Below are 12,875 nucleotides of genomic sequence, written 5' to 3'. Positions count from 1 at the left end.
GAAGCCGCCTCCCCCTCCAGTGTTTGTGTACACAGGGGGATTGAACCTGCTGTGCTGATCTGAGGTACTGAATGGAATGAGGGAGGGTCTGTGCTGAAGGGTGGGTTTGTGCTTAAAGGTGGTCCATCTGTGCTGAAGGGGGTCTGTGCTGAATGGAGGGCTCTGTGCGGAATGGGGGGGTCCATTTGTGCTAAATGGAGGGGTCTGTGCAGAATTGGGGAGGTCCATCTGTGCTCAAGTAGGGCCAACATGTGCTGAAGGGGGGTCTGTACATTCTCTAGGCTATATTTATATGGGCATGGAGTGAAGCTGAATTATCTCAAGAGCTATTTCACACTGCCAGCTGGGCACGTTATCGGTAAAGTACCGCTAAAAATCAGCGCTTTACCATTGTTTTAGGTGCGCTATTTGGCCGCTAGTAGGGCGCTTTTAACCCTCGCTAGCGTTTGAAGAAAGTGTTAAATGCGACTGTGTATAGCAGCAGCCAAAGCGCCCGCCCCTGAAAACATTTCAGCGGATGCCCATGCCCCTGTCAGAACGCAATAGCACAGCAGGGGAGATCACTGTACTAACATCAGATTGTTAGGACAACGGCTCCGACTTGAGCTGTCAGTTTTTCTTCATTCAACCCCAAACTAGTAGCGTTAAGGAGGCTTAAGTTTTGTTAAACTAGAAGCTCAAAATTTGAATATGTGTGCCAGTTTTAGAGACCTCTAGATATTATAAACGTGTCGGGTTCCTAAACCAATTTTCTTTCTGTCTGAATTTGCAGTGGGGTTGTGGTGGTGACAGACACTTTTTTAGTTAGAGGGAGAACTTATTTACTCCCTGTACCCAAAAAGCAGTATGTACAACAAATATGCTTGTCTATCTTTGTGTATTATACTTTCCAAAAAAATGATTACTGAGGGAACATTGGCATGGAAAGCTTACTAAAGCGCAATATTGGTTTAGCCATTGGTGTAGCTTTTGAAACAGTTGCAACAGTGCTCAACAGTAGTGTTGATCTAATGAAAAAAGAAACTTACCAGAACTGAAGATATTTGAGACACAACTGCTAGAGCGGAGAGATATTTATACTCTTTCCATTTCCAGTTTTCAATGGAATACTCGTCTGTCCATTAACCCTAAGGGCAATAGTCAGCCATTCAACCAAAAATGGCTGTTAAGGAAACATACATTGCATTTAGTCACAAAAAGGTAGTATGATGTGAAAAATGACAATTCATAAAAATTTGGAGAGTTTTACTGTATACTAAATCTCACTGTTAATTTAAAAATGTACTGTTAATTTTTTGTAGATCGAGATCTAACCGCAGGATGACTGCAAAACGAAATGGTTTAAAGGCTTTATAAGAACACAGAGAAGCAATCCTGCTCATAAAAACCCAAGGAACTATTTTTTTTAAGGTGGCTTTGAGTAAGGGCTAGTATCCCAATAAAGTGAATCCTGTTCTCATCAGTCCTTACCCTGAAAATGTTTTTTATGCCATAGCACAGTAATGAACATGTTACGATCAATTTGGGTGGACGTCTATTATAGCTGATGACGTCCTGGTTTGCCGTTGGCTGCAAACTGTTATTTTTGACGCCTAGACTCCACAACTGAAACAGCAGCTTCATTAGGAGGGTTTGGAGCAGCCTGCCAACTGGGAGCCAAATTGCCTGTCCTTCAACTTTTTGTGTTCTCTCTGTAATGTAATTAATGGTATCTTAACATAATGTCATAGGATCAGTTGCCCTTTAAGAACCTTTTCAATGAACCATGTGAATAATTATTAGATACAATATTAGATACATAAAGAACATGGGGCCAGATCCACAGCCAGCCGGTGTAACTTAAATATTCGGATTTAAGTTACACCGCCGGAAAATTTCTACCTAAGTGCCCGATCCACAAAGCACTTACCTAGAAATTTTCGGCTGTGTAACTTAAATCCGGCCGGCGCAAGGCGTTCCTAATTTAATGGGGCGAGTCCCATTTAAATTAGGCGCGCTCCTGCGCCGGCCGTACTGCGCATGCTCACAACGTCATTTTCCCGACATGCTTTGCGCAGTTTTACGTTGCGCCGGGTTTTGAGAATCGCGACGGGCGTAAAAAAAAAATACGAGTTGCAGCGGGAAAAAAAAAAATAGAAAAAAAAAAAGACGGCGACGCGGGATAGAAGGGTCTACTTTTACAAGGCCTAAACAGTTTAGGCCTTGTAAAAGCAGCCCTAATATTGCGATGGCAAACTAATACTTACGGAGAAAAAACGAAGCGTAAAAGCTTTGTGGATCTCCGTAAGTGCTAATTTGCATACCCGAAGCGGCATTTCGACGAGAAATGCCCCCAGCGGCGGCTGCGGTACTGCATCCTAAGATCCGACAGTGTAAGTCCCTTACACATGTCGGATCTTCTCCCTATCTATTGGAAACTGATTCTGTGGATCAGTTCCATAGATAGAAACAGGGATATGACGGCGTATCAGTAGATACGCCGGCGTATCCCTTTTGAGGATCTGGCCCATGGTAACTCAGCATATGGGCTGGTTCTCCAGATGCAGGTCAGTGTATTTTTAATCTGCATCAAAAACACATGCACAATGAGGTTGATTTACTAAACCCCGAGAGTGCAAAAATCTGGTGCAGCTCTGCATAGAAACTTGTTTCCAAGCCTTTTTAGTTTTTGCTTAATTAAACAAGCTGAAGTTAGAAGCTGATTGGCTACCTGAGCTGCACCAGATTTTGCACTGTCTCTCTAGTTTTATTCGTTTAACCGCAGTGTTTTCCATGTATTCCAATGGCCCTAGTTCACACCAGCGCAGTCAATAAAAGTAGAACATGCTGTATTTTTTCTGTAGGGAACGCATCTGGATCATAAAAAACACCACATCAAAAAAACTCACCACAGCTATCAAAAACGCACATGTCCTGAAATAAGGGGAAAAAAAAGAGGGGAAAAAATTCCACGGAACGCATCAAAAGCATGCATGCAGAGACGCATCCGGAATGCAGGAATTGTGGTGTCAACTGGCCTTCAGGAAAACCATGGCAAATATACAGCTAGCCAGTGTTGCATTTTTTTTATGGAGAGGAACTTCTGTGCTCAAGATTTAAAGTTGACCTCTAGATGAATAGCTTAGAAGAGAGTTGAAAGAGTTATATGTGATTAGTCTCATATGTTAGTAATCTGCAAATATGTTCCAGACAGCACATTCAGTTTGGTGACCTTACTTATCTCTGCTGCAATTAAAGTAAAGCTTTTATTACTGGTCTTCACCAAGCCAGCTCAATGGCTGATGAAGGATCTTGATCACGATGAGTTGGCCATCTCTCTGCTCGCCCCTCCAGTCTGCCTGCGCCCAAGGGTAGGCTGGCAAAACTGTGTTATGTAACAGATCCACAATCTTACAGACTCTAGCCCTGGCAGGACTGGTCCTTCTCTCTTCCAGTACAATGGTAGTCATATACAGTACGTACAGTACATAAGATAACAAACAACCCATTTGCCCATTTTTAGCCAGATCGGGGGAGGAATTCATGTCTATGATTTCTTCCAAATACTGCTTGGCGGAAACGGGTGATTAGACAGAGTAGAAAGACCTTTTACACAATGCACTGGCCTTCTCTTCTCCATTCCTCCAATCGACATTGACCTTTTCAAGGATCTAAAAATACTCTGTAAACCTTGCCATAGAACAGTAGAATTTTGTTCAAAACTTTTCATTTTTAGAACATTCCGTTGATTTTCTATTGATTAATGGGATCAAATCGATGGTCACTTTTGGTCATAGTGCTGGGACGATTTGCAGAAGCATGATGGATTTTTTTCACAAATGAAATTGTGAATGTGGTTTTCATTTTTGCAAAATTGTACATATTGTAATGCACATGTTCTAGGCATAAAAGAAACAGATTTCATATGTCTGGGATTCCATTAAGGGCCCTTTCACACGGGGCGGATCAGTAATGATCCGCCTCCGTGTGTCCGTCAGCTCAGCGGGGATTGCTCCGTAAATCACCGCTGATCCGGCGGCTGACAGGGCGGTCCCCGCACATTGTGCAGGGACCGCCCTGTCTCTTCTCCGCTCTCCCCTATGGGGGATCGGATGAACACGGACCGTGTGTCCGTGTTCATCCGATCCGCAGACGGAAGCAAAAATAGGATTTTCTTCCGTCCGCAAAATCGGATCTTTGCGGAGGCGGGTGATTACGGGTGTCATCCGCTGACACCCGCAATCACATAGGGACCAATGTATGTCCCGTTTTCATCCGCAAACGGATGGATGAAAATGCGGACATGCGGTCCGCACATGTGAAAGGGGCCTTAAGCAGTAGGTCTGGATGAAATTTTAAGGGCTTTCAAACAAAATTAGTTGACTCAATTATGGCAAGATTGAATGCTCTAAAGAATGACTTTTAGGAATTAACGTACCAACATCGAAATGAAATGAAATGCTACTTGTGTATGGCCAGCGTAATGTCGCGTACACACGACTGTTTTTCGGGATGTAAAAAATTACATTTTTAATGGTCTAGAAAAAACAACGTTTTTTTCAACCCGATTATTGTTAAACTGGCCTTGCCTACACACGATCGTGAAAAAAAACAGCTCTAGCAAAGCGTGGTGACGTACAACACGTACAACGGCACTATAAAGGGGAAGTTCCATTCGGATGGCGCCACCCTTGGGGCTGCTTTTGCTGATTTAGTGTTAGTAAAAGACGATTTGCGATTTTCAGTCTGTTACAGCGTGATGAATGTGCTATCTCCATTACGAACGCTAGATTTACCAGAACGAGCGCTCCCGTCTCATAACTTGCTTCTGAGCATGCACGTTTTTTCACGTCGTTAAAGCCTACACACGACCATTTTTTACGACGTTAAAACGACGTGAAAAATTAGAGCATGTTCTAAATTTTTAATGCCCATTTTTTACGTCGTGAAAAATGCTCTGGAGCCCACACACAATAGTTTTTAATGACATTAAAAAAAAAAACTTCGGGGCAGATCCACAAAGGTATTACGCCGGCGTATCTCTTGATACGCCGCGTAATTTCAAATTTTGCGCGTCGTATCTTTGTTTTGTATCCACAAAACAAGATACGACGGCATCTCGGCTAGATCCGACAGGCGTACGTCTTAGTATGCCGTCGGATCTAAGCTGCAATTTTTCGGCGGCCGCTAGGTGGCGTTTCCGCCTAATTCCATGTCGAGTATGCAAATTAGCTAGTTACGGCGATCCACGAACGTCTGTCCGGCCAGCGCATTATGTTTACGTCGTTTGCGTTTGGCTTTTTCCGGCGTATAGTTAAACCTGCTATATGGTGGCGTACTCAATGTTAAGTATGGCCGTCGTTTCCGCGTACAATTTTTGTTTTTACGTCGTTTGCGTAAGTCGTTCGCGAATAGGGCTTTGCGTAGAATGATGTCACCGTCGTGAGCATTGGCTTGTTCCGGGTTAATTTCGAGCATGCGCACTGGGATACCCCCACGGACGGCGCATGCGCAGTTAAAAAAAAACGTTGTTTACGTCGGGTCACAACGTATTTACATAAAACATGCCCCATTACATCCATTTGAATCCCGCGCCCTTACGCCGCCAAAGATACACTACGTCGCCGTAACTTACGGAGCAAATTCTTTGAGGATTCGAAAATAAATAAATAAGTTACGGCGGCGTAGTGTATCTTAGATACGCTGCGCCCGGCGGATGATTACGCGCAGGTACAAGGATCTGCCCCTTAATTTTTTACAACCTGAAAAATGGTCGTGTGTACGCGGCATAATGCTCCACAGCCAGATTGTCCTAGGCCTGCCTAGATAACCAACTTTCTTCCCAAAAAAATCTGGAGGGCTAGGTTTTGCTGTGTAGAGGATTACAGGACAGATACGGGCACTGCTGTATTTAGAAATGCATTTATTGAATTCCCGAGAAATAAATAACTGGATGAAATGGTGTTTCTTCATACCTGTCTTGAGCTCAGTAATAATAAACTCACGCTCCTATCATAACTCACAGTGTTGTGCAATTTGCTGCTAATTGCTTTATGTATACAAGGATCTTCTCCCAAACTTCATTGTAGCATTAAATGAAGTTTATTGAATGACATGGGTGATAATGCTTGGAGGTGCTTGCCATGCTTACTGCTATCAGCAATTAATATCTTACACAGATTGTTAAATAAGGGCATCCAGGCAGGCGTGACAGACAGGTCATTCACTGGCACCTCGCACAGTCTGTGACTGGCTGATCTATGGCTTTTTAATGACTCTGACTTGTCCCCGTTGTGCAGGCAAAAAAACAAAAGCATCATGCAATTGTGTCAGCCAATCAGAGGGTCCATAAAACTATCCCAGCTAAGAATGAGCCTTGAGAGGTGATAATTAGGGTTTAGCAGCCATTTATACAATCTGAGATAGCCCAAAGGCTTCAAGACTACTTGCCTTAAAGGTGGTCCTGATTGATGTGCCGACAGGTCAGAAAGATTTATGCCTCCTGTCTATCTGTGTACAGTTATCTAGAAGTCAGAGTGATCCAATACTAGCCCATCATGTCCCTTAAGGTTGGGTAGAAGACACTGAAGAACACTTCACCGAAATATACGGTTTATCTATGTGGACAGTTTTTAAGCACTCAGGGCAGACATGTCAACTGGTGTTTTTTGGGCAGCATGCAGCTCTCCAATTGTTGGATCTATTCCTCCTAACAGAATGTTGCATATGAGTAGTTCAAGGTCCTTGCAATTAGGGTTGTCCCGATACCACTTTTTTAGGACCGAGTACAAGTACTGATACTTTTTTTTTATGTACTCGCCGATACCGAATACCGATACATTTTTTTAAATGTGTCCCCAAATGCAGCCATGTCCCCCCACATATGCAGCCATGTCCCCCCCCCACAAATGCAGCCATGTCCCCCCCCCCCACAAATGCAGCCATGTCCCCCCCACAAATGCAGCGATGTCCCCCCACATATGCAGCCATGTCCCCCCCACATATGCAGCCATGTCCCCCCACATATGCAGCCATGTCCCCAAACATATGCAGCCATGTCCCCCCACATATATGCAGCCATGTCCCCCCACATATATGCAGCCATGTCCCCCCATATATCCAGCCATGTCCCCCCATATATCCAGCCATGTCCCCCCATATATGCAGCCATGTCCCCCATACAGTATATGCAGTCATGTCCCCCATACAGTATATGCAGCCATGTCCCCCCATATATCCAGCCATGTCCCCCATACAGTATATGCAGCCATGTCCCCCATATATGCAGCCATGTCCCCCACATATATCCAGCCATGTCCCCAAACATATGCAGCCATGTCCCCCATACCTGATGATGATGATGCCGATGCCGCCGCCCCCGCCGCCGTGTTAATCATTGTGCGGCGAACATTACAGGCAGCTTTCGTTTCAATAGCTGTTTTCCCTGCCACGCCGTGTAAAGCACACTCCCCCTTGCTCGGGATTGGACAGATCCGTCCAAGGGGGAGTGTCTATACACGGCGCGGCGGGCAAAACAGCTATTCAAACTAAAGGTGCCTGTAATGTTCGCCGCACGGTGATTAACGATATACGGCGGCAGCGACGGCGTCGGCGGGGGGAAAGTATTCTATTTAGGTATCGGGGGTATTTGCGGGAGTACGAGTACTCCCGCAAATACTCGGTATCGGTCCCGATACCGATACTGGTATCGGTATCGGGACAACCCTACTTGCAATATTACCTAAAATCACTGATTAAAGTGCATGCAAACCCGAAAAAAAAAAAAATTATTTGCTGTCACAATGTACAGTATAAGATTTCCTATCATCTGTGCCCAGTCTTACCACACAGAGTTAATCCAGCTCCGAGCAATCCTCTTTTATTGTTCAGTGAAATAAAACAGACTTACAGAGAAAAACCGTAGTCCGTTCTGCCCCCTTGCTGTGAGTGACAGGTTATTTACATATCTCATACACTAGCCTGGAGACAGGCATTATTTTTTAATTCCCACCCCCACTTCTTTTATGAAGTCATGTAGTTATTTTTCTGGATTTTGACTGGATGTTAGTGATCATAGCAGAATTCAGTGTAAGGGGAGTGCAGAGGTGGGTGGGGAGTCTACTGACATCATGACTCCACCCACAGAACTCCAGACAACAGACCCACCCACAGAATATGCAGTTTTTCAGTTCTTATAACAGACAGGGGAGACATTTGACAGGTAAGGATACATGCAGGAGGCATCTATATCCTTATAGATCAGCACTATGGCAGTAGTTTAGAAAGGATGAGAGTGGGTTTACATCCACTTTAAAGTAAATTAAAAGGACACTCCAGCAGCAGAAGCAGCACTATTTTATTTGTTTTCTTCTATTTCTTTGTGGCAGGTGGGTGAAGGTGGGAGCATAGGTGCCAAGAACTCTCCATATCAGCCTCCTAGAGGCACAAGAAACTCACCTTAGGAAAATCAATTTGCTTAAATTTTTCTTGCAGGTAAACTGACATACTTAACCACTTAAGGATCGCCTCCTGCACATTTACGTCGGCAGAATGGCACGGCGAAAAAAATCGCTGATCGCCGCCATTAGTAGTAAAAAATTTTTTTTTTATAAAAATGCAATAAAACCATCCCCTATTTTGTAAACGCTATAGAATAGCAGGATAATGCACCATGTCACAAAGCTCAAATCATCTTAGGCTGCATTCACATCTATGCGACCGCGGCGTACGGCGTACGCGGCGTATTTTGCCGCGAGTGTGTATCTTTTTTTTTTTTTTTTCAGATTCTTCCCATTGCTGTCAATGGGCGAACGCCAATGTCGCCTGAAAAAAAGGGTCCGGGACTTTTTTTCTATGAGATGTGAACCATCTCCATAGACAGCAATGGGAATTCTCCCCTCTAGCGGCAGAAGCGTCCGGCGTCGGGCGTTTTGTCGCATAGATGTGAATGGAGCCTTAAACTGTTTTTTTGAACATGACAATGAGGTCACTGTACTCCAATGGCCTCCACAGTCACCAGATCTCAATGCAATATCGTATCTTTGGGATGTGGTGGAACAAAAGATTTGCATCATGGATGTGCAGCCAACAAATGTGCAGCAACTGCGCAATGCTATCATGTCACTATGGACCAAAATCTCTTATACCCTGTACACAGGATCGGTCCATCCGATGAAAACGGTCTGATAGACCGCTTTCATCGGTTAACCGATGAAGCTGACTGATGGTCAGTCGTGCCTACACACCATCAGTTAAAAAAACGATTGTGTCAAAACGCGGTGGCGTAAAACACAACGACGTGCTGAAAAAAAAAGTTCAATGCTTCCAAGCATGCGTCGACTTGATTCTGAGCATGCGTGGATTTTTAACCGATGGACGTGCCTACAAACGATCGTGTTTTTTTTCTATCGGTTAGGTATCCATCGGTTCAATTTAAAACAAGATTTCTTTTTTTAACCTATGGATAAATAACCGATGGGGCCCACACACGATCGGTTTGGTGCGATGAAAACGGTCCCTTAGACCGTTCTCATCGGTTTGACCGATCGGGTGTACGCGGCATTAGGAATGTTTTCCACACCTTGTTAAATCTATGCCATGAAGAATGAAGACCGTTCTGAAGGCAAAGGGTCCAACCCGACACTAGCAAGGTGTACCTAATAAAGTGGCCGGTGAGTGTATATACAGACCTGAGCATTTTTAATGCTCTATTGCCTTAACAAAGTAGAGACCAGGTTTTATGAGGTTATGGTTTTATAAATTTTTGTCCTGTTATCTATTTATTACACGTATTAATTTTCTCAATTCTATAATATTGTACAAGACATTATGATACACCATTTGCTATCTTCACTATCTATTGATTATACATCTTTTTTGACCTATTTATAATTATATTATTGGACGAGAAACGTATTAGTTGTGTTTACTGTCTGTTGTTTCCTCACATAATAGCCCTGTTGAAGGGGGAGGCATTTCTCCCAAAATACATTGGCCCAGATTCACAAAGCACTTACGCCGACATATAACAAGTTACGCCGACGTAAGTGCAAATGTGCGCCATCGTATCTGTGCGCCAGACCCACAAACTAATATGCGCCTAAAAACAGGCTACACCCCGCCGACGTATCTTGCTTACGCCGGCGTAGAGTGAAATACGGCGATTCACGAACGTGCGTGTGCCCGGCGCATGCTACGCAAGATGCGCGTAAGTTGTACGTCCGGCGTAAAGTTATTCCCCATAAAGGAGGTGCAACCCAGCAACAGACATGCTCAGGTCTGCACCAGGGAACACAAGCCGGCGTATTGTGCGTTGGACGTGTGTCTGGCTGGGCGTACGTTATGTTCACGGCGTACGCAGTGATCCGGCGTAGCTTAGGCAGTTTTGCCAGCGTGGTTGTGAGCAGGCGCATAGGGGTGCGTCCACGTCACGGCGTATGCCCAGTTCGTAATATGTACCTGTCTGGCGCTTGGCCCATGATTTGCATGGGGGCACTCCTCATTTGCATGGGTCACGCCCACTTCCACCTACGCCGGCGTAGGCCTTCGAAACCCACGCCACGCTGGCGCAGCGTTGGGAGCACTGGCTTGCTGAATGCAATGCTTGCCTCTCTGCGCTGCGTTGGCGTAGAGTACGGTGGTTACTCTACGGCGGCCTAATGTGCGCCTTGCTCTCTGTGAATCTGGGCCATTGGCTTTACCAGTTACCTGTGAACTTTAATACCGCACATGCCTTTACCAAGTGTTTTCTGTGGACAGTCTTTTTTGTTGCTTTCAGAAAGGCAGCAGCCTCAGACGCAAACAGGGTTTTCTTACACCAAATTTTGATTGGGTACACACAACCTGATAACCCACAGGACTTCCATTATACCAGACCATCCATCAGTTCAGTGCAGTCACACACACATCAGATATACACTGGCAGGTCAGCCTCCTGAAATTTCTCCTTTCACATAGATGACTAGATCCAGCGGGAACGATGGGGGAACGCAGTTCCGGCACCTTCTGAACTGAACTGACTGTATGTAATAGCAAGGGATGCTGGGGTGTGCTGCAGGGTATTGATGCTCACTGCTGTGGATCAATTTTTGCAGGGGGGTCTGTTGTTGCTGGTGGGGGACCTATTGTTTCTAGGGCGTCTTATGTTGCTGGGGGGGGGGTCAGTTGTTGCTGAAAGAGATCTACTGTTGGGGGAGGGGTCTATTGTTGATGGCAGCCAGAGAGTCTATTAATGCTGGCTGTACGGAGATCTGTTGCTGCTGCCGTGAGTCTATTGTTGCTGGCGGGGAAATTAGGTTGTGGGCATGGGCGTCCGCTGAAATTTTTTCAGAGGGGGGCGCTTCGGCAGCGGCGATACACAGTCGCATTTTACCCTTTCTTCGACTGCTAGCGGTGGTTAAAAGCGCCCCCCCACGTTAAAATGTAAAAACACCCCACTGTACCCCCTGCATCTTTCAATATCTCTTTGTCACTACTGTGTACCCCCTCTCCATAACTGCACCTCTGAACCCCTTTACATTACACAGCACCCTACAGCTCTGGACCCCTTTAAATTACACAAGGTCCCGTCCCCCCTATTTCAGCTTGTGTGATAGGCGGAACACTAAAAGACTATAAGACGAGCCAAACTAGGGGGGCGGGACCTTGCACACAGACTCAGCGCCATTATATACGATATGAGCGCCGGAGGGGAGCGATGCAGTCACCGCTTAAAGCGGCCCCAGGGCCAGTTCGGCCCTGCTCCTGGCTTTCACTGGCGATTCCAGGGGGGGCAAATGACCCCCCTTGCCCTATGGAGCGGACGCCCATGGTTGTGGGTGGGCCATTGTTGTTAGGTGGATCTATTGTTGCTGGCTGCAAGGGATCTATTTTACTGCTTTTCTTGATATCATTACCAAATTCCATATAAATCACTTAGCACCACAAAATTATACTTGGTTCTATATTATTATTATTATTATACACAGTGCTTTAAGTGGGCCAAAAGAGGTGCCGGTACTCTATTAGGCGCCGGTGCTCCCCCCCCCAATACTGAACATGAAAATACCCTTGGCTGCGTGTGATGGGCACAGTGGTTGCATTTGATGGGCACAGTGGCGACAATTGATGGTGGCACAGTGGCTGAGTGTGGTGGCACAGTGGCTGCGTGTGATGGCACAGTGGCTGCGTGTGATGGCACAGAGGCTGCGTGTAATGGCACAGAGGCTGCGTGTAATGGCACAGTGGCTGCGTGTGATGGGCACAGTGGCTGCATGTGATGGCACAGTGGCGACAATTGATGGCACAGTGGCTGCGTGTGTTCGCACAGTGGCTGCATGTGATGGCACAGTGGCTGCGTTTGGTGGCACAGTGGCTGCGTGTGATGGGCAGAGTGGCGACAATTGATGGGCACAGTGGCTGCGTTTGATGGGCACAGTGGCTGCGTTTGATGGGCACAGTGGCTGCGTTTGATGGGCACAGTGAGGCTGCAATTAATGGGGGGGTTTTTTAGTTAGAGAAGGCAAGCTCAAAATAACTCAAAAATATTTTTTTCTGCCATTTTTTTATTAAAAAACTGATGGTCACCTCAGTCCAACCCCCCCTCCCTCCAATACAGTCAATTCTTTTCTTACTTTCTTCTGTTGCAGTCCTGAGTCCAGGATCCAGACAGTAGCAGCACTAGGAACTGTAGACGCAGGCTGAGCTGAGGCTCCTCGTGACTTGGGCTTCTTTCCTTGCCGCCGACACAGCTCCCTGCGCGAGTCCTCCTCTCACCTCTCACCTCGCCTCCGGCGTGACGTCAGGCGGCGCACGCCGGGGAATGAACCAACTCTCCTCTATGGGGGGGGGGGGGTCGAGGAAACGCACAGGACAGGAGTGACAGGACAGAGGAAAGGGAGCCAGGAGCGCACTCGGCA

Source organism: Rana temporaria, chromosome 9 (genome assembly GCF_905171775.1).
Source record: "Rana temporaria chromosome 9, aRanTem1.1, whole genome shotgun sequence".
Lineage (NCBI taxonomy): Eukaryota > Metazoa > Chordata > Amphibia > Anura > Ranidae > Rana > Rana temporaria.
The sequence above is the reverse complement of the archived record's forward strand: the minus strand, read 5'-3'. Positions refer to the sequence as shown.